Source organism: Amphibalanus amphitrite, unplaced genomic scaffold (assembly GCF_019059575.1).
Source record: "Amphibalanus amphitrite isolate SeventyFive unplaced genomic scaffold, NRLGWU_Aamphi_draft 000111F_arrow, whole genome shotgun sequence".
In the NCBI taxonomy this organism is placed as follows: Eukaryota; Metazoa; Arthropoda; class Thecostraca; order Balanomorpha; family Balanidae; genus Amphibalanus; species Amphibalanus amphitrite.
In genome coordinates this window covers 297235-320058 of record NW_024881606.1, presented here as the reverse complement: position 1 = coordinate 320058, position 22824 = coordinate 297235, and the positions used below count along the sequence as shown (strand labels likewise).

General features: G+C 45.8%; 1 protein-coding gene across 1 annotated transcript in view; it reads left to right on the top strand.

Annotated features, from left to right (window-relative positions):
- The first annotated feature begins 10762 nt into the window (after positions 1 to 10762).
- The window catches only part of LOC122381012 (muscle, skeletal receptor tyrosine-protein kinase-like), a 45796-nt gene continuing 33734 nt past the window's right edge, over positions 10763 to 22824 (top strand). The window contains exon 1 of the mRNA XM_043364687.1: positions 10763 to 10941. The gene's annotated coding sequence lies outside the window, so the exon portion shown is untranslated. The remainder of the gene's footprint in view (positions 10942 to 22824) is intronic.

Genomic DNA, 22824 nt, shown 5'->3' with positions numbered 1-22824 from the left:
TTACCCCTTGGCTTACCCCGTGTTCGCAGTCTCCCGGACGACGAAGATTCTAAACGCCGTCCGACCAATCACGTTCAAGATCAGCGGGGCTTCGCCTCGGTTCTCGAACGTCATTGGCCAGATTACGCAGAATCTTAGTCGTCAGCAAAACTTTGAACACGGGGTTATATTTTTCGCTATGGTAACAAAAGCGCCAGAATTGACTACCAGAATTGGATCCGAAGGTCAAATGGGTCACGTGACTGTCAAGTTCAGATGGACAACACCTGGTAAATACCAGTATAACGCCTTTTGGGGCGATTAACGGAGCGAGCGAGAGGGTGGGCCTTGCACGTGCGAAATTGGGAGGGGGTACCTCCAGCTAACTTGTGCACGGCACCCTACTAACCGGTCTCTAGCGATGTGCCAAATTTGGGCACAATTGGCCCAGCCGTTCTCGAGATCTGGAAGCGGCACCCTGCACGTGCGCACGTGCAAAATGGGTCCCAACTGACTTGTGCACGGCACCCTACTAACTGGTCCCTAACTGTGTACCAAATTTGAGCGCAATCGGTCGAGCCGTTCTCGAGATCTGGAAACGACCCCTGCACGTGCGCACGTGCAGCAGCACCCCAACTGTGGCACATGGATATGCAGTGCCTACTATGGACGTCAAACCCCTTGATACCCCACTTTTTTGAGACAATTTTTAAATGCGTCAATTTTCGTTGACAATATTCTGGCAATGTGTGTTTCAGAACCTGCCGAAACTTTTATTACTAAGGTATTTTGACGCCAAACGATTATTAAAGGTACTTCTCATTCACTCGTAATGTTAAATTTCACGGAACGAATCTGCTGTTTGGGTAGAGGCTACGCGTTCATGGGGCGGAGCCACGTAATGACGTCAGCGCTAAGCTCCGCCCTACCCCTCCGGCGCTCCTTGCCCGGCGGCGAGTTACCTAAGTGTGGAACTACCCAGCGCCGAGCCGGCCGGATGACGTCACACCACGGCCAGTGCCGGCGCGGCGGCAGACTGGCCGAGATTGGCATGGTCTTAACTTGGCGAAGAGGCATCGGACGCCAAACTTCTGCTGCAGCTATTAATCACATTTCATGTGTTTCTTCCATGTGTATGAGCTATCAAGTCCTTCGAATACCTAATGTGTAGGTGAGCGTACCTGCATTTAGCAGTGTGTGCTATGTTATGTGGATGGGCACATCCGACCAACATCCGACAGTCGACACACTGCGCAATGGATTCCTATATTGTTTGGCTGATTCTGGCTTTGTGTCTTCGAACGAACCATTGAAAGGGAGGACGTCATTTTTAAAGGTTGTTAGATTGAATTTCTGGCGAGGGGTGGTGGAACGTTCTGTTTACAAATGAGTATCTACCTACCTAGTACCTACCTGCAGTGGCAAATAACTGGGTCGCGGTCAATTAGGCATGATTCAATTCACGAAGTCCCTTATCTTTTATTAGACTTATTAAGCCCAATGTGCAACATTTGCGTCTTTTCGCGTTGTATAGGGTAGCAAATGAGAAAATCTGCTTCTTCTCCACAGCCCTCAATTCAAGAAACCGTCCTTTTCCTTATCGCATCATTCCAGAACATAATTTTCAAACATGGGTATCTTCCCCACAAAAAACTGAAGCAGTTTCCTTCGGCTCCAATGCGCCGCTCGCCCAGGGAGACGGAAGTGTTATATGCTCGGCGGTCCAGTCTGCATTCTGCAGCACACTCAAACTTGGCGGACCCCCAGCGCACGACTGAACGATTCGTATTGTAGTGAGTGACTGTGACAATTCACTTGTGGTTTCGGAATAATTAACAGGCGGCGCAGCCCAGTGCCTCTTACAATGAATTACAGTGGCGAATGCACTATTGCAGAGAAGAAATGGATTGAGCAGATGCCCAACCTCGCTGTATTATCAACTAAACATTAGGTACCTACGCTTTACATTTTAATCAGGCAATCATGGAAACAAACGACTTGCGAGTTGCGACCCTTCCGCCTTACATAACTCGGCAGAATGTCCCTGAGTCGGCTTAACTACACTGCATCTCTTCAAACCCAAGTATTTAACAATTTACCACTCAGCTATGCAACAGGCTTATAATTCACTGCTCAAGTCTCGACCCCTTTTTCCCTATCATCTTTTTGGCACCGTCAATCGCCATCTGCGCTGCCCACTGTCCAGCAAATAATCCGGCCGTCTCCAGTTCTCTGGCAGGGGCTTCCAAACTCAAGCGAACTCGCCGAAGTTTCGCCATTCAATGCGCAGGATCTGTACAATTGAGTTTGAGAGCCTCTGGGTTTGCTCGGCGCGCCTGCGCTGCGCCGTTGGTCCGGCCAAGTACGCGAGTGACGTCATGCTATAAGCGTCATCCCCCGACCAAAGTCACCAATCAGAGCCCTAGAATCGACTTGTAGTTCCACACTTAGGTAACTCGCTGCCCGGCGACCGGTCACTCGCGTCTCCCGCTCCATTCAGGCTTGATGGTGGGCGGTAGCTGGTAGCGGTAGCGGGCGCTGGTAGATGGCATTTAGAGCAGATGGCGCTGGTGGCGGGGCTCGAGTGTGGCCGAGCGCAAGCCTCTGCCCGGGCCTGAATTGACCTTAACATTACGAGTGAATGAGAAGTACCTTCCATAATCGTTTGGCGTTAAAATACCTTAGTAATAAAAGTTTCGGCAGGTTCTGAAACATACATTGCCAGAATATTGTCAACGAAAGTTGACGCATTTAGAAATTATCGCAAAAAAGTGGGGTCTCAAGGGGTTTGACGTTCATAGTAGTGGGTGCCTACCTACATGCCAACTTTCAGCGCAATCGGCCAAGTAGTTACCGAGGTATTGCAACAATTACAAAACGGACACCTCTTCGTTTTGCACGTGGCACGTGCATAAGGGGTCACCCACATGCATCAGGAATAGTCCAATACTTGGTAGAAGGAATGAAGCTACCCTACAAAAATTACCGCGTGTAAATCGGTCAAGTGGTTGCTGAGATATAAGCCTCCCAAAAGCGTGACCACGGCCGGCCGGCCGGCCGCTCATACTCAGAAATTTCCGTTAATCTAAGGAAAGACTACGCTCGCTTCGCTCGCTCCGTAACAATACAATACCAGTATATAACGCCTTTTGGGGCGACTAACGGAGCGAGCGAGAGGGTGGGCCTTGCACGTGCGAAATTGCGAGGGGGTACCTCCAACTGACTTGTGCACGGCACCCTACTAACTGGTCTCTAGCGATGTGCCAAATTTGGGCACAATCGGCCCAGCCGTTCTCGAGATCTGGAAGCGGCACCCTGCACGTGCGCACGTGCAAAATGGGTCCCAACTGACTTGTGCACGGCACCCTACTAACCGTTCCCTATCCGTGTACCAAATTTGAGCGCAATTGGTCCAGCCGTTCCCGAGATCTGGAAACGACCCCTGCACGTGCGCACGTGCAGCAGCACCCCAACTCTGGCACATGGATATGCAGTGCCTAGTGGGTGCCTACCTACATGCCAACTTTCAGCGCAATCGGCCAAGTAGTTACCGAGGTATTGCAACAATTACAAAACGGACACCTCTTCGTTTTGCACGTGGCACGTGCATAAGGGGTCACCCACATGCATCAGGAATAGTCCAATACTTGGTAGAAGGAATGAAGCTACCCTACAAAAATTACCGCGTGTAAATCGGTCAAGTGGTTGCTGAGATATAAGCCTCCCAAAAGCGTGACCACGGCCGGCCGGCCGGCCGCTCATACTCAGAAATTTCCGTTAATCTAAGGAAAGACTACGCTCGCTTCGCTCGCTCCGTAACAATACAATACCAGTATATAACGCCTTTTGGGGCGACTAACGGAGCGAGCGAGAGGGTGGGCCTTGCACGTGCGAAATTGCGAGGGGGTACCTCCAACTGACTTGTGCACGGCACCCTACTAACTGGTCTCTAGCGATGTGCCAAATTTGGGCACAATCGGCCCAGCCGTTCTCGAGATCTGGAAGCGGCACCCTGCACGTGCGCACGTGCAAAATGGGTCCCAACTGACTTGTGCACGGCACCCTACTAACCGTTCCCTATCCGTGTACCAAATTTGAGCGCAATTGTTCCAGCCGTTCCCGAGATCTGGAAACGACCCCTGCACGTGCGCACGTGCAGCAGCACCCCAACTCTGGCACATGGATATGCAGTGCCTAGTGGGTGCCTACCTACATGCCAACTTTCAGCGCAATCGGCCAAGTAGTTACCGAGATATTGCAACAATTACAAAACTGACACCTCTTCGTTTTGCACGTGGCACGTGCATAAGGGGTCACCCACATGCATCGGGAATAGTCCAATACTTGGTAGAAGGAATGAAGCTACCCTACAAAAATTACCGCGTGTAAATCGGTCAAGTGGTTGCTGAGATATAAGCCTCGCAAAAGCGTGACCACGGCCGGCCGGCCGGCCGGCCGCTCATACTCAGAAATTTCCGTTAATCTAAGGAAAGACTACGCTCGCTTTGCTCGCTCCGTAATAAACACCATGCTGCACAATCAGTAAAACAAAAACGGCCTTGAAAATTTGTCGAGGGTAGTTTTATGGACTGTGCACGACAAAAAAGTGCAATAAAGGGTTGATTCAAAGTTTCTGTCTGCTACAGCAAAGGAGCATTGGCGCCTGAAGGTCCCTCCAACACGAACAATTTACCGTGGTATGGATGTCATTTTACGTCGCTAACACTGCGAGACGCAATCTGCTTCTAAACTACCCGCTCCGGGTGGTGTTACGCAGCCCATTTCCGTCTCCAAGGCTTCTGCGTCTCAGAGTGCGAACAGCGTATCGTGCCAGCTTTGGGGCAATGGGACCGAGACGCAGAATAAAGTGACCGAATCCCACCCGATTTTTGAACACTGCGCCTCAGGCCTTTTGCTTTTATGCTGTCACAATGCTTATATTTTACTTTGCGCTTATCGAATCATCATATTTATAAAACTTGCGATGGAACATAAAATCAACTTGTCAGGACAACCGTTAATTTTTAGCTGCGCATGACAAGTTAAAGCGTAGGACAGTCGTCGATCCTCATCACTTAGCACAAAGACATCCAAATGACCACATTTTGCTGTGTATGACTGCCCTAGAACTCCAGCTCACCCCGGACTGAAAGATCTCTACATTGCCACCCCGGCCCTGAGGTCACTGCTACTGGCCTTTTCTGCTGTGCTCAGTATACATAGACTGTCCACACATGAGGCGCACATCCACAGGTAGGTGACCTTATTTGGGACCTCCCCTCTGTCGGAGTCGGCGCTCGCCCGGCCGCCGGTTCCGCCGGTAATGGCGGTATAACCCGGCCGGTTACCGTCGCTACCGCCACACCGTTAGTCACCGAGCTGTTCCGGGGATACGCCGAGACGGGCCCGCCGCTTGCATCCCATACATGGACGCTGCGCAGGAACGGTACTTCACCGGCTACAGCGAGGTATAGGAAAAGAAGTTGAACTTATTATAAGTGAGGATAGAGGAAGGGTTGGAGAGAGAGAGAGAGAGAGAGAGAGAGAGAGAGAGAGAGAGAGAGAGAGAGAGAGAGAGAGAGAGAGAGAGAGAGAGAGAGAAAGAGAGAGAGAGAGAGAGAGAGAGAGAGAGAGTGAGAGAGAAAGAGAGAGAAAAAGAGAGGGTGAGCGAGTCATTGAGTGAATGAGTGATTGTGTGAGTGAGTGAGTGAGTAAGTGAGAGAGAGAGAGAGAGAGAGAGAGAGAGAGAGAGAGAGAGAGAGAGAGAGAGAGAGAGAGAGAGAGAGAGAGAGAGAGAGAGAGAAAGAGAGAGAGAGAGAGAGAGGGAGGGAGGGAGGGAGGGATTTAGCAATACTTCGTTTACTTTATATTAAATCTAGCCTTCAATCGCTGCTCCGTTTCCACATACCGTTACGTTTCTTTTAATCAACAAAGCTGATAACTTATTCAACAAATCCTTACCGTCTCGGAGGAGCTCGGCACAGCGATCAGGATCATCGGATTCGGAGAAGCCACAGGCCACGGAGAAGCGGAGAAGCCACAATGTGAGACGAACTGAGTGGTGATGGTTCCACTGAACACTTCTGAGCCGAAACTCCTTTAGCAGGCCTCAATTGAAGACAGAACGAGAATGGAACTGTTTTGCATTTAATTTCGTTGGGAAATTGTTTCGACAAAGCAGCAAACCGTCTTCGGAATTACGGATGAACTAGTAAACTAATCAGGCGCGACATAGTATTGAGTGCTGGCTTGGCCTAAGCATTCCGTACACTGCAAATGTCAGAGTTTTGGAAGTGCATGCAAGCACCATTGCACTCCACACTCGAAACGATTCAAACAAAGCATGCGTCTCAATGTTCTCTATCCCAGCTTCACAAAACGCCGCCTAATTATGTGTTTGAGCTGCGAGCTCGATTCCACGAACACCCTATCGCTAGTAATCAGCAGATATCGGATAAGCGACCCGCGCTCTCTGCGACTCTGGCGGAGTTCTGCAACGTGCCGTCCTTCAACCGAGTAACCAGGCCAGGCGAAGAGTTCAATAAACTCCATATAGCCCTTTTCGGTTGGATTGAGGTTTGAGGAGGCCTGCGGTAAGCCCTTCAGCGTCCTTAGGTAGATCTTGAGAGCACTTTTACGCTTGAATTCAGAAACAGTGAGGGGATTTGAAAGCTTCTGGGAAAACGGACTGTTTGAACATTTGCTTGCACTCAACTCTGGCTAAAAAATGCAATTATAGTTCGTTTTTTTTTCAAAAGGACGCTGGCTCAAAGTGCATTACCGAAGCTCTCACGTGAGTTTTGGCAGCTTCAGCGTCTGGCCAAGAATTTCTTACCGAAAAAATATACGATTTCAAATTGTGCACGGTAAGTACCCGGAAATTGTGTCCTGAAAAATTAGCATACTATGATGACGTCAATGGTGGCAGCAGGCACCCAATGTCCGTAAGATGGGACAAAGTTTTGACGAATTTGGGGAATACTTCGTTTTTCACTGTTGCCGAGGTTATAATTGAGTAAGCGGTTTCGTCCATGATAGTTATACGTTACACTGCAATACAAGTTCGACAGCATGACGTCACCACTGTTCTCATATCTGGCTCCAAAACGCACGTATGGAAATCATCAGGAATACTTCACATGTTAAAATAAGGCGACGTTCGAGTTTCTCTGGTTCAGTTTGGGTTCAGTTTTTGCTCGTTTTGCTCGCTAAAACGCGTGCTTTTTCGAAAAACATACTTGGAGCCAGAGTCCTTTTGAAAAAAAAAACGAACTATAGTAGTCATGAACACACTCGATCGGTGATCCTCCTCCGTATGACATAGGCGTCATTTATGTTTTATCTATTTACACTATCTATTTTATCTATTGTCTATTTATTTGTATGTGAACGTGAACCCCAACCTCTTCTTAGTTGCATATAGCGTAAAAACAACGACACAAAGCGCCGTCAAATTTAGCATTCCTTGTGGATCATTCAATATACACGATTCAGATATCCGGCAACATGTTGCCATGACATGCATTAATGACATTATATGACATTAATGACATGCATGTCATTAAATAAAACTGAAGCTTAAAAATGATATTCTTTTTTATTCAGCCAAATCGAATGATATGCATTAGGAAGCGTTACCAGGTGAAACAAGAGCTTTAAATTTCACTGAAAAGTAGATGACTGAACTTGTTCAGTTCACTATTAGATCACCAAAGAATTTCATTTGATGTGCCTTGAAGCGCTAACACGTTTGCCTTGCTTGGTTATTAGAACGAATCCTAAAAAAAAACTTAAATAGGAAATAGAACAATCAAAATATTCCCTTGAAGTCTCTCATTAACTTTGCAAAGTGGTTATAGGTTTCCAAAGGCCTTCCTACCCGGCTACCTACCAAGCAAATTTGCTATTTTCTTTGATGTCATATAAGAGCTTATCGTGAAAGGACGTTGATACGAAACCACTCTACCGTCCACCGTATCACAATCGGTCTGGCCGGGCCGGGCAAGGGTTGCTCAACTACAAATTAATGGAAAAATGCTGAGTTAGTTATAAACTCTGAGGGCACAATGGCCTCATCCTTAGCGACCTGGGCTCAGGATGTTAGTCAAAGTTTAAAAGTCAATGGTCTCATACTGGACTGAGTTTTAGAACTTTGGGATGGGCGTGGGATGGAGAAGCGTGGGATGGGCGCCCAGCATCACAGCGACCTCGCACTTTGGAATCTTTACGTTCGAGCCATGGTTTCGGTAGCTTAAGAACAGGTAACCCTGCTTCTTGACAACTGCTCACTTTTAAACCCGCGCCCCAGTGGCGGTCTCCGCCAACTTCGCCCTAGTGGGGGGAGGAGGGCATATGTTACCACCCACCTCTAACTCAAAAACTAAGAGGGCTAGAAGAAAGACGCGGTAAAAAACAGTCGATTGCTCCAATGCGCACGTTTGAAAATAGTTCGGTCATTTTTCATCTTAGAGCAATATTGGGGTCACTGGAGGTCATCAAGGTCAAAATTTGCCAAATGTCATTATATTTATCAGAAAACATGCATTTATCTCAGGAACTATAATAGCTAGAAAAACGCATGGAAAAGCAATCGATAGCTTTTGAACTCTTCTTTTGATAAGGTCGTCATCAAAATTGATCTCAGGTCAACGGTTTAGCCACCAGAGGGCAAAAAATCCAAAAATAGCTGTTTTTACGAAATGTGTTTTTCGACCATAACGTTTGATTCAAAAATGCTACAACATTTCTATTGCCAGAATCGTGTTCCTCTTGCCGAGACGCGTCGAATGAACTATAATTTGACCTTGAAAGGTCAACTTGAAAATTTGACCTCAGGTCAAGGTCATGACCTGATCGGAAAAGGTCATGTTGCATATCATTCGATGCGTCTCAACAAGACAAACACAATGAGGCCATCCCCAGCGTCCTATCTCTTTCCAATCGAGAGTTATTGGTAAAAATCTGTCTGTAGCCTCAAATGACCTCGGATGACCTTTCTAGAGGCTATCAGCAAAAAAGACACCATGGTCGTCACGGGTGGTCCAAATCATTGTGATTCTGAAATATTTGGACTGTTCCTAAATCCTATGTGTACACACGGATCTAGAGGCATTTTCATTTTTCTCCATTAATTTGTAATGGTAAGGTCACGCTACTGGCCTGACCTTAGGTCACGGATATACAAAATCCGAGATATACAAATTATAGGCGCTCATAACATCATGTAATCCACCACCTCTCTTACAAAAACTTCAGGCTGGACATGATTGCAAACTTTTTTAGGCTTATTCAGTTAACTTGACCTGGTGACCTGACCTGACATGACCTGGGGTCAAAAATTTCACACATTGTCCAAAATTGATGTATAAAAAGCTACTCCAAGCGGCGCGGCGCTACGCGCCGCGGTTTTTTATTCACACGCAAAAAAACGCGACAGGGTGGTAACATAACCCCCCTCTCCCCCCCCCCCCCCCCCCACTGGGGCGAATACTACCTATACTCAGGAAAATATCATGACGTTTGTCACTCCAGCACACACGCTGCTTACTGCGACGTCCTTGATAGTCTGACCGCGATTCAACAGCGCGGCGCGAAGTTAAACAAACTCACTGCCACGGCACAAACACAAACAAGGCCGTAACGGCTGAGGGCGCATTCAGACCGGACTGCGACCCGTCAGGTCGAGTGATGAACACGCGGTCTGACACGACCTTGTGCCTCTGAAACAGATTGGCTGCACTTTGGCGCCAGTCGTCCGGTGGTGAGCGCTGAAGACCCCGGCTATTGACACTGCAGCTCTATAGATTGGTGCTGACTGTAAGGCCTGAAAATCAATAGCGTGTCTTTATTGTCAAGCACCAATTATTGTAAGATCTGTAGACCATGACGATAATTCAACACAATAATTTGAACCCTCAGGCCATAAGAAGAGCGCACTCACGCTACAGTGCACGAAGCCACGACGCTCACTTTTTGGACTTAAGCGTGGATTAGCTTTTTCAGCTGCTGTGTCGGTAGGGATGGAGTATGTAGACAAGTGATGTAAATTACGGAAAATCGGAATACCGATACCAAACCAAATATCAACAAAAACCATGGGAAATACCGAAACCAAACTAAGTTGGAAACATGAGGGAAATACCAACTTTTTACCAATTTCTCAGCCTCTTATACATTAGTGAGGGTTCATGATACCAAACAAAATACCTACCAAAAACATTAGGATTAAATACCAAATACCAAGTTGGTATCGGTTTGGTATCGGTATACCAAAAAGTTGGTATCCGATTGACATCTCTATAATGTAGACCCAGTAATTAGCTCTGGCCCTTGAGCTGAAACTGCAATTTATCGATGTTTCACTTAGCATTTACCGATGAATCGTTCTACAAAGAGTTCTACATAGTTGTCTTTTCTGAAAGAAATGTTGACCAATATAATGAAATTAACATGTTAAGTGTCGATAAACCATTTAGCTGCCACAAAGCGCGTGTTCTAAAAATCCAATAAATGTTTTGTTAAATAGTGTTGATGCTACAAACAAAACCCTTCCAATACTTTCAGCCGAGCTTAAAAGTCATCTCAATCAGGTACTATATTTACGTTGCAATGCATTTGATCGAAAACTGAACTACACCATCATGAAAACTTTATCATCCCCTGACTTCCGGACCGTACTCCACCTGTCACCACCTAGTCGTCATTACAAACTTCCCCTCCAATCAGTGCGCTACCCTGGCCCGGCGGCCTGCCTCTCCGTCGGCCGAGGGGGGAGGGGAGGGGAGGGAAGGATCGCGTCGCCGGAGGCTGGGGTGGCCAGTCGCTCTCGACGCGGAGAGAAGTGAGCACGGCCGCCGCTGTGACGGACACGCGCGCACGGACTGAACGTACGGATTGGTGGCGCTGAGTGGCGTAAAACGCACGAGCTGTTGGAATTGGATTGGAGACATATCGGCGAATGTGGTGAGTACTTGGCTAGATCGGAGAAGAAGAAAAAAATAGTCGGTGGATTTCGTAGGTAACGTCGGTTGGAGAAGTGCGTGTTATTGAGATGTGCGCTCTGGAAAAGGTTTGCTGTTCTCGAGATTGGGGAATGGGATCATGTTTAATTACTTTTAGTCTCACCACTATACGTAATAACACATGATCTAAGTTTATGAAAATTTATTTCTGGCTCTATATCTGGTAATACTCCATAATCCATAAATATATGGTTATGGAGAAGTAAATTTGACCGGGACTTGATAATACCCTTTGGTGATGCATGAGTTTGGCCCAAAGGGCAGATATTTGAGTTTTGTGAGGCAATATTGTGTTTTATGAGAGGGCTGCTGTTCAATTCTCTCTCTAACGCGAATAACTCATAAATACTTATGTGACCGACGAACTTCTGCATAAGTGATCACACACGGCCATATAATTAACAGGCACTTCTCAATTCTGTCTATGCTATAATACGTGTTCATAAATTAGTTTTGCTGCGTTGGAAACATGTGCTCAGCGTTTGAAATCCTATGTGTGGACTAGATATTCTTGAACAAATCAAGCATATCTATCTTTCGCTTGTGACAGATGCATGCGACGGGAGGACATCTCGCTCTCTCACAGAAGACAGAAAAGAGAGAGAGAAGGAGAGAGTGAGTGAGAGTGAGTGAGAGAGAGAGAGAGAGAGAGAGAGAGAGAGAGAGAGAGAGAGAGAGAGAGAGAGAGAGAGAGAGAGAGAGAGAGAGAGAGAGAGAGAGAGAGAGAGAGAGAGAGAGGACATCTCATTTGTAGGTGAACTGTACATCACTGTCATTTTGCAACAACTATCAATGTTGCTGGGCACCCGTTTATAACACGCTGGCATTTACAGAATGGCAAGCAATGACAAGCTCAGATACTTCATTACTGAAGGAAAATGTGATTTTAAATCCAAAAAGCTATGGGGATATTTGCGCGTCAAAGTTTCGCTTTCCAAAATGCATGACTCTACAAATTCAGTCTTCGTTAATCCTTTCTCAATGTTTTTTCGAGGAATGAAAAACAATTTCTATCTCTAAAATTGATAGATATTTAGTGTATTTTTAGTTGGAAGTACATATTTGTCAAGTAGGCCGAGTGTTCCATGTGTTTGCCGCATTGATGCGTTCCTTCCTCGAGTGAGTCAGCTGGTGACGGCGGCCATTTTGCTAATGACGATCGCCCTCTGCTATGACCGCGGCATGCAGTTCTGGTCTGCACTGCGCGATGAACTCAACCCCAATGAGTTAGACAATGTAATTGACTTAAAGTTTTCAAAGTGTGCCTATGTTACAGGCAATGTGTGGAATCAGGCATTCTATAGAATGCCTAGGCATTCTATAGAATGCCTGACCGACCAGGCATTCTATAGAATCCCTAGGTATTCTATAGAATGCCTGACCCACCAGGGATTCTATAGAATCCCTAGGCATTCTAAAGAATGCCTGATTTTCAGGCATTCTATAGAATGCCTAGGAAATACACGAATCTTTCCAACATATAAGTGGATGTTGTATAAGATTATGAGCACAGACCGACATGTAACATTATTATTTTCTGCCAGGCTACCTTGCGTTCAGCTATTTATGTTCATTCAGTCAAATCATTTGACTCAAATGTTCATTCAGTCAAATTTTCCGGTCAGGTATTCAATCTGACCTTATTAGGTCAAATTGTATCAGGATTTCATTCTGAGAGTACAGAGTATTTATCTTAACGCTAGAAAGACGATGGTGGTAATGTCAATATCGGAAACGCCTTTGGTAAAAAAAAAAATTACACAGAAAAAATTGACAAATCGTCCATTTTTGGAGGTGTTTGTCTTCTAAGGAATTGATTTAAGGTCAAACTGGAGAAAACGGCTACGAGCCAAAAATGGACAAAAATTGGGCTGACCTAAAAAATGGCTTAGCTATTTGTTTTAGAAATGGCACCCTTTCGAACATTGCCAAAGAAGAACTGAAGTAAAATTTCATAATTTTGAGTCTTTGACGACCTTTCAAATACCGCATGGCCCAGAAGTCAAGCTGGAAGGGGAGATCGAACAACACCTAATCCGGCTCTTGTTACGGCCGGGCCACCGCCCAGACGTGGAATAATGAACCATTTATTCAGGTTATTCCCTGACATTACGGTGTAGGTTGAGCTGTCCATGTATGTATATTGAGAGTCGTTACACGAAGTGCTTATGACGACATAAAATGTGACCTTTCAGGTGTATTTTTCACCTTCATTTCTAACATCAGAACAAAGCCATCGTCATTCGCAATCACTTTCGATTCAAGCCTACGGTCCACCCTCCCAGCCAACACTCTTCTAATGCAGCTTCGTATCTGTAGCAGCATAATCCTCCGAGGGTAACCGTTTAAGCGACTGGTTGGCCTGTGACTCTCCCGCGTGCCTTGCGCCGTGGCTCTTCCGTGCCAACGGAATTGGATCAGCTGCTGCTTGCGGCGCACCATTTGGTGGTCGGCATAGCCCAATACCTCCCTCGCTTCCTCTCAGCTCATTGCCCTGAAATGGTGTGAGGTGACGACCGGCCTAGGCCAACAATGAAAATTAGGTAAACAAATAGCATTACTGCCAATGACCCCTAATTTTCGAAGTGTGTTTCGGACAATCAAAATACTTAGGCATTCTATAGAATGCCTGGGAGCTTAAGCCAGGCATTCTATAGAATGCCTAAGCAGTCAGGGATTCTATAGAATACCTAGGGATTCTATAGAATGCCTGGTCGGTCAGGCATTCTATAGAATGCCTAGGCATTCTATAGAATGCCTGATTCCACACATTGCCTGTAACACCTACATCACAAGATTTAAACGCTTTTCTCTTTCTGTTGCTTGCATTTGCTTGCCGCACTTTCTCTTACAACTTTCCGATATTTTTCTTCTACATATCGCAGTATCCAAAAAGAAAATAAAGCAAAGCAAAGTATCTTTACATGATACTTTGCTTTGTATTTCCGTCGTCTGTACATTATTCCTCGCCGGGACCTATTGGTTTTCTACATAAGCGCCGGCCGAGGGGGAGGGGTGGTACGACCGACCCCCCCCCCCTCGTCAATTATCGTTTCGCCCCTGATGGAGCTAGAGCGCCGCGGAAAAAAACGAACGTGTGCACCCTTACGAGACGCTGCGACTGGTACTCGATTTTAAGGTCTCATATGAACTGGTGACCTCTGAGGTCAGGTCAAGTGACCCAAGGCACGGGTTCAGTTTTTCATAAATAATTTCGTAAAATGCGGTCACAGAGTCGCGATTTTGGCATCGTCGTGTTTGCCTCGTTCAAGCACGTCGAATGGTATACTTTTTGTTCGGGTGAGGTCAGCTTGAGATGTTGACCTCGGGTCAAGGTCAGGTCAGCGCCCCCAAGTCACGTAGGTGGTCGGGAGTTATTGACGAAAAACTCTTATGACCCAAAGTGACGTCATAAATGTCGTCACGCAAGGTCAATAATACAAAAGTGAAGCATCGAACCTCGCAAGCAGTGCAAGAAATCACCATTCCGTGTGCTTGAGATGGTTTGAGATCGTTCCCGGCGCTAAAATAGCAGTTTTTATTTTTTCCATTGACTTAGGTGTAATGGTGAGGTCACTTGACCGACCTGGCCTCAATATAGCCTTTAGGAAATATCCGAGATGTACAAGTTTTGAAACCTCTGAAGAATACTACATCCTGTAAGTTTCATCTCCCTGTGAAGGTTTATCTGGCACTGAGGGCGTTGCGAAGTTGCGAGATCTTAGGATCGTGCAGAGGTTCACTTATGACGTCATAGGTCAGTTACCTGAACTGACCTCAAAATGCGGTTGGTATCAAAACATGCGGCTTGAATCAAAAGCCAGGTATACCAAGTTTCAGCTCTCTAGCGCCGGCGTGTTTGGAGCTATTGCGAAAAAAAACATATGAGGGAGGCACCCGTCCCTCCATATCGGCCGGCGAGGGCTATAAGGCGTTTTTGTTGTGTACGAATATGTCGTAGAGAATGACTATCCTGACTAGCTTGTTCGCTCATAGTATTTTAGACTGGCTACTTTAGGACAAAAGACAAAAGAGTTATTCCCCGTTTTTAGGCCTTGTATTTTTGCTTACCAATAGACACTCAAATCTTAGGTGACTAAAACAAGCTCTCTGATCAATGAAAATTGCGGAAAGTGAGAGAAGTTTTAGGGTACTTTACATTGGAAAACAAAAGAGCGATACTTAACACTAGGAGTATCGCCTCGTTTCAGACAATAATCACGGCTAACGGTATCGAGAGGTACCGGGTCAAAGGTCATGGGCCGTGTCTGACCTTTGGCTACAGACAAAGGTTGTGTCTTTGTATTTTGGGCACATCTCAGATGACTCCCACTGAGGCCCTATACCGAAATGATGCCGATGGCTGGTATCTAAAAGATTCAACGCCGCCAGATCAAGAGCAGACACCTTATGGCTGTAGAGACAGAATCCTATATCTACGGTTATATAAGCCAGTGACGTGCAACTGTACAAACTGACATCATACGACCGTAGAAGACGACACGACACAACCGTATATAAAACGAAGCCTTACGACTTAACCCTATTAGTGGCAGGCTCCTGGCTACCCCATATTAGTGGCAGGGGGGGGGGCTGTTTACGACCCCCCTTGATATCTCGAGATCTAACCGGCCGATCTTCAAAATTCAACCGGCATTCGATTTGGCTCAACGAGATCTACATTTCTAAAAAAATAAAATTAAAAAATGTCAATAGGGGGGTAGAGGGGGGTAAAAACGGGCAAATTGCAGATACATTTTAGACTGTTTATCACGGCCAGGTTTCTGAACCAATCTTAACGCAACTTTTGCCGATCGATAGAGAATGAACCAGGAATTCACATGGATCCTAAAAATATGCATTTTCAAAAATAATAGGCGGATACAGATCATTGAGATTGGGGGTACACAAAAAGTATAGTAAATAAGGTTTTTGTTGGTACTGTTTCTAAAAAGGGTGGCAATGGTCTTGTTATGTTACAATTTTCTTATGAGAGAACGACTAAAATTGTATTGGTCATGCATAGGCGGTGTCAGGGCACCTATGTTGGGAGGTAAAAAATAACCCCCCTTTTTGGACGCCTGGATCCGCCTATTATAGCAAAAACGTGTCAAAAGAGGATGCACAATAACTTTGTATATGTTATCACATGATACCTTTCATTCACTGTTCGTAAAACTGGTGCAGCATCGTGATCTTCGCCCAAATGACTCGCTTCACGAATAGGACCCCCCAATTCCCAGTGCTCTGGAGCCGCCCCTAGTAAAGTTATGAACTTGAAATTTTCAGGGAATGTGCCGAATTTAGTTTTAGGAAAAGTCAGAAAATTTCAGCATCGTAGCTTCAGCGGTTTCGGAGATATTCCCGAAAAACCTGAGGGGTGGATAAAAACAACCCCCCTGCCACTAATAGGGTTAAAAACACGGCCAGAGAAACTGACATCACACGACTGTAGAAAACGAAGCTCTAGTTTGTAAAACCACCTAAAAGGCAGCATTACACCACCAAGAAGTTCCGGACCCGGTTGCACCTTGCCCTGTCGTACTGTACTGTGGGAGCATCACGAATGCTCATATGTGTTGTCTGGTACCATATAAATTCAAGTGGAATAGCATTTATTCCTTAATGAGTTTTTTACTACCCTTTCCTTGCATCCATTCGTAAATGTGCTAAACCTTAAAGTATTGAAATGATGGGGCGAATCAACATATAGAAAAAGTAGCATACATAAAAATACACGAAAGGTATAAATTGAATTTATAGCAACTGTCATCAGAACATCGAAGTGCAGCAGCCTGCTGTAATTTCTCATTTCTGGCAGCTAAAACTGGCTAAAACTGTCCTCATTTCCTGTGTCAGAGATCATATGGATATTTGACCAGCCGCTTCAGTGATGGGCAATCGCAGCGGCCAATAGCTGCATTTCTGTGAATGCTAACTAATTGAAGCCGTTCTGGAAAGAGTAGCACACCTGGTAGACCCAAGGGTCTCAGCTCTGGCTATGATAAATTATGCGATAGAACATAGGCCGCACTCTTCAATCTTCATTAACCTTAAAATCCCAATTTTTCTTGTCAGCCGTATGTCATGTAGTAGATTGTTATACATACTGTACAGCACTAAGCACATATCGACGGTTTTTGTGTGTGTCACCCAATTGCAGCTGTTTTCCGACAGAACAAACTCATGTTATGTAGGTGCAGATCATACGCAAGAAGATTACCTTTCACCAACAACATTTTGGTTTAATCCCTGGCGAAATGCACCGTTAAGACTTCATAAGATCACTTCATAGTTCAAGTTTGGGGGCTCTGTTTCCGACACAAATACAGAAGCTCACTGATGCGTTAAATGAGCAGAGTGGACTAAAAACTGAATTATCTGTCCGCAATTGTACGAGGACAAAGTATTTTAACTAGCAGATTAGCAAGACGAAGTTCACGCAAGTTCTCATTCCTCTGTCTTCTTTATCTCCTCTCTGTCTCTCTCTCTTTCCCTCCCTCCCTCTTTCTCTGTGCAGTTTTATGATGCCAAGCTCTATAAATGATCCAAGTTAAAAGGCTCGGCGGGAGGAAAATGTTTGCGCCAAACCTTCCAAGAATTATGTAGTCAGCATCGCCATATACTCTGTCGCTATACATTCCATTATACTTTTTCCCTTCCATTGTTACTTTTAAACAAAAAAGCAGTGCCGGAGGCAAATACCAAATTCGGCATAACAATCATGGCAAGTCATAAGGAATAGCGATGAAAATGAAAACTAACCATATTGAAATTTTAACCCTCGCCCGTAAACGGCGATCTGCCACCTTCGCCCATGCAGGGGTTGGTGCGACCCCCCCCCTTGGCGTTTGAAAACGGAGCTTAGCAGAAAAGACCAACGGATTGCTCTCGCCGAGATCTCGCGATTGGTGGTATGTTTTTTGGTCCTAGGTCAACATTTGACCTACTTTTGACCGGTCAAAGGTCAAATTTACGGGAAAAATAGACTTTTTCAACTTTCCGCGGCGATTGCGGCAAAACGGTGGGAGATATCGACTTGAAACCTTCACTTTCGTGTTCCTTGATCAATTCTCTATCGTTTGGTATGTATTTCGTTTCCCTAGCTCTAAAAATGGCGCGTTGGGAGCGCCCGGAAGTCGGCAAGGTCACAGTCGGCGGCAGAAATTCGAAAAATCAAAATTTAAATTTTTGAAATCTGATTGTATTTTTGGATTTGGGAGGTCCATTTGCTCCCTATAGAAGCTAATATTGCTGCATATTCCCATTGAGGTGACAAGAATTAGCAAAATAGTGGTTCGGGCGCTTTTCAAAAATAGTACCGGACGCTGTTCCTCTTGTGACGTCATAGCTCCGTGACCTGACCTGACCCGGTCAAGTTTCTTATACCATATGATAGCCAATACTTGCCCCAACACGCATGGGAAGTTTCATCACGATCCATCAACCGATCTCCGTACCACCGGCAGGAAACCTCGGGCGTTGGCACTCAGTTTGTGAAAATCCGGCCGGAGGCTGTTCCCTTTGTGACGTCATAACTCCGTGACCTGACATGACCCGGTCAAATTTTTTTTATCAAAAGATGCGCAAGGTTTGCCCCATAAGGTACCCAAAATTTGGCGGCGCTGCGCGCCGCCGTTTTTACACTATTTCCGAAAAACCTCAGGGGGGGGGTTGCACCAACCCCCCCTACATGGGCGAGGGTTAATGTCCGTTTGATAAATAGATCACGCGGCAGTTAAAGGTAGTGTGCCAGCTTTCCTGGACCGTATGGAATTAATGGCCCAGATCAGTGGGGGAAACTGTGGTCAAATCTTCTATTTTTGGAAGCCTTCCATTTTTGGAAGGACCTTCCATAAATGGGTATGCATTTTCCAAAAATGGAAGGCTTCCAAAATTGGAAGGTCTAATCTCAGTGTTCCCAACTGTGATTCACATTCTTTGATTTAAGTTACGGCCTTTTTAAATGTGTAACATTAATAGTTGATTTTGCCATTTATGATCATTGATATAAGGAGAAGCAGCAGTGCTAGTGTTGGTAATACAGGCATGCTATGTCAATGTACATAGTGATATAATAGCATGGTGTCCTGGCGCACTGCTCTCTTTTTCTACTTCTAGAGGACACATAGAAATTCAGAAGAGAAAACAGCTGGTCAATAACCAACCAGGAGGAACACAGCTATAGCCCTGACAAAAAAATGGTTTAAATTAAACTTACTATTCCTCATATAAATTGAAGATTCATGCTCCTTCGATAGAAAGTAACACGAAAAACGGCGCAGCAACGCCTATTTAGTTCGTCCCATATTCCGGAAAAAAACATTGAAAAATGACGAGACCTCCACCCAAATGTTTGGCAAAAGCCTTAAAAAATTGAAATCAACCACACAATATGCTAATAAATGCAGAAAACGGCAACAAATACAAGTTTTACTCGCCACTACACTCCCGAAACCTCCGCACTCTGTCCAGACAATTCCGCACTGTAAATAAAGTCGGCGGTATCGAACAAGCATGGCCCGTCACTAAAGTACTTTTAAGGATATTTACTTTTCGTTTTTGATGCTTTTTGCTTACAAAATGTTTGATAAAGTCTTATAAAACCATCGTTTGTCGGTAAATTTTTGTCAATTTTCCACGACTCATTACTTTGAAAAATTACCTAAAATACATCCACGCTAGGATTTAGGCATCCACGCTAGATTATGGACACTTCACTATGGCGAATAGAAAGCGACCAGGGGCGATAGTCGCATTTGCCTCATGTTCGGCGGAAATCGGTAAGTTCCAACATATGCGCAACATTTTCTATATTTGGGTACGATGACGTCGTCAGCGTACCCATTTTTGGAAGGTGCGTACCCATATATAGAAAATCCTTCCAAAAATGGAAGGCTTTCTAAAAATGGAAGATTTGACCACAGTTTCCCCGACTGAGATAAGGAGAACCGGATTTTTAGAACTTATCCATACCCTCAAAACTCATGGAAACGTCTTAAATTCTTCAAATTTTGAGTACCCCAGTGCGAACTTCGCCCCGACGGGTTGTCGGTCGTACCCCAACCACATTTCACACCACTATGAACAATAAATGCACACACTGAAATCGCTATTACCGATATGCTCATCCAATCAAGTTTTGATAAACCCGTTCATCATCATCTCCTGCGGTTTCGAACACGCCTGTTAGGTGGTGCGGTAGACCGCGCCCAAAGCCAGGGCCCCGGTAACGTGAGGTAGCCGAGTCGGGGCAGCGTGCGCTGACCCAAGCCGGGGCCGCGCGTCCTCCTGGTGTCATGTGATAGCCCGGGGCTGCCCGCGGGGATACGGTAGACCGCGCCCAAAGCTGCGGCCCCGGCTTGGGTCAGCGCACGCTGCCCCGACTCGGCTACCTCACGTTACCGGTGCCCTGGCTTTGGGCGCGGCTTCTGCTCATACTTTGTGGTGCGGTGGTGGTGCGTCGGGCCGCGCGCTCTGACTTCGGCCAAGAAAAATGCGTCAGCTGATCATTGTCATTTCTGCCACTTGCGTGTGGTGAAATGGGGTCATAACTTAAGAGACGGCTTTTTCATATCAATTATTTTACATAAAATCACATTTCAAACCATAATTAATGTTCGACAGCCAAATAAAAGAAACAATACCAATACAGGCTTACAGTTTAAGGCTCGACATTGTGTTGTCTACGATTAGACAGCTGATAACTCATTCCCGTACGTCGTAACTCTATAATGACCTTTGCTTATTGTCACATGTGCGCCGCATTCGCGATTGTTGCCGACGCCTGTTTGCAGGTCAGCCCACTACAGTTGTTATACATATCGAAAAACCGATAAACTTTTAGGCAAAAAAGGCACTATTCCAGGCCCATTTTTGATTTTTTTGCGATATTAGGTAAAAACAGAAGCTTCTTATCCTAGAAAAAATAAAATGGGAAATCTTTCAAAGGTGGCACACTACCTTTAATACACACAAAACCCGAACCATCAAAACCGTACATTTGTAGTTGGCATGCATATTTCCAAAGCGAAATATTCCCCAAAATTGCTTGTCATGCAGTTCGCAGCTCATTTTCTGCTCCTGCCATCCAAATATACATAGCTTTTGAGCCACCTCTAGTCGTGCCCTTCATATTTTACCGTGACCCGTATTCCGTAGTCGGTTGCGGGTGACCCAGATTTGCACGGGGCAGCCACTGCCTCCAGTTATACCGGTAGTGGTAGAGGCTCAGCAGGCACTCCCTCTCAGTCGAGCGCGACTGCAGCCCGGCGTGCAGCCAAGCTCGGCTGGACTCGCCACCACTCGCGCTGCAAGATAACCAGCTACGGCCAGAGCATCGGTCAGATACAGTTAATCTGTGCGAGAATCTGGACTTGTTCGCTGAAGGTAATGGTTGGGAAAGATGGCGGTATTTCTGCTCTGTTGCCACTGCCTTGACATCAGGGAGCACGGCTAGGCTCAATGATATTGTGACAAATCCGAAGACTGTGATGCCTCTTGATGTCAAAAGCTAGCCGGTTAACGCAAAACAAACATGATGATAACACCTTTCTGTACCTCATGGCGACAACATCGCAGTCATCAGTCCATCGTAGACTGATTCGTATGTGTTAAGTCACCGGCCTTTCAGTGACCTCAAAAAGTCCATCGTTGGTTCTGGGCGTCTGGTGGTCCTGTCGGGACAATCAATATAAGCATTGTAAAAATGAAAGTCTGTAATCATGCGCTGCTTCCTGGGACATGTTACGCTGGAAATATATACATTCACCATTCCACAACCATTGCAGAAAAGCAGATGGCATGATGTTGAATGTTGATGCTAGAGGTGAAAGATTCAACAAGAATCATCAAATAATCGTCGTAAGTGATCAGACGCTGAACTTCACCGCACGTAGGTACACAGAGGATGAAGTCGTACTTCATCAAAAGCTCGAATATAGGCGACCAATGGCCGTGAAACGATAGCCACCTTCGCGGCGGTGCGTTATTTTATGGGCATCATTCGGCCGTTTACGCAGTCAAGCGGCTGGATTCTGTCGCCGTTTGTCATCTCTATGCCTGGTAACATTCCGATGGTGACCGGGCTGACCTCATGTGCCGGCCGCGTTCCTCGAGCTGCAGCAGGAGACGCTCCTTAGACGTATAGACATTTATACACACCCTCCTGACAGTGCGACGAGTGAGGCCATCAAAATTCACAACACCAACGGTTCTGCGGCATTCAAACAGTGGCACTGATCCGTGCAAAAGACGTGTGGTCTGTGTCACAAATGTCATTGGGACATATACATTTGGTAGTAAATGAATAGTCACGTCCTGGATTATAACTATCGTGCTTAACTCTCAACCACTGCAAATGTTACGTGTGTGACATGGTGCCGCGTTGCCATGCTCTCTTTCTGAATCTTTGATCATAGTTATGCGTTACCTGTTACTGATAGGCTTTTCATAAGCGTTTTTGCAATGCCGAGTGATGATGGGCCAATGGTCTTCCACACTTTTTCTTTGTGAATCAGAAAGTGTTTACTGATAATGGAGACAGGAGTGCATAACCCGCGCCCCACTGGGGGGGGGGGCTATTTATAGCCCCTCCTCCCGTTTTTTCTGCAATAACTTCCAAACCCCTTAACGTATCGACGCTAAACTTTCAGTACCTTCGGCTGCATCTATTTGACACCTTGTGTCAAAATTTGAACTTCGTAGCTACCATAGGTCGGCCGGAAATGACGTCAGAGTGACGTCATGTTCGGCCGATTTCGACGCAAAACATTGAACCACGGCAATCGCTCCCAAGAGCTCAGTTTTTAAGCTAGATCCAATT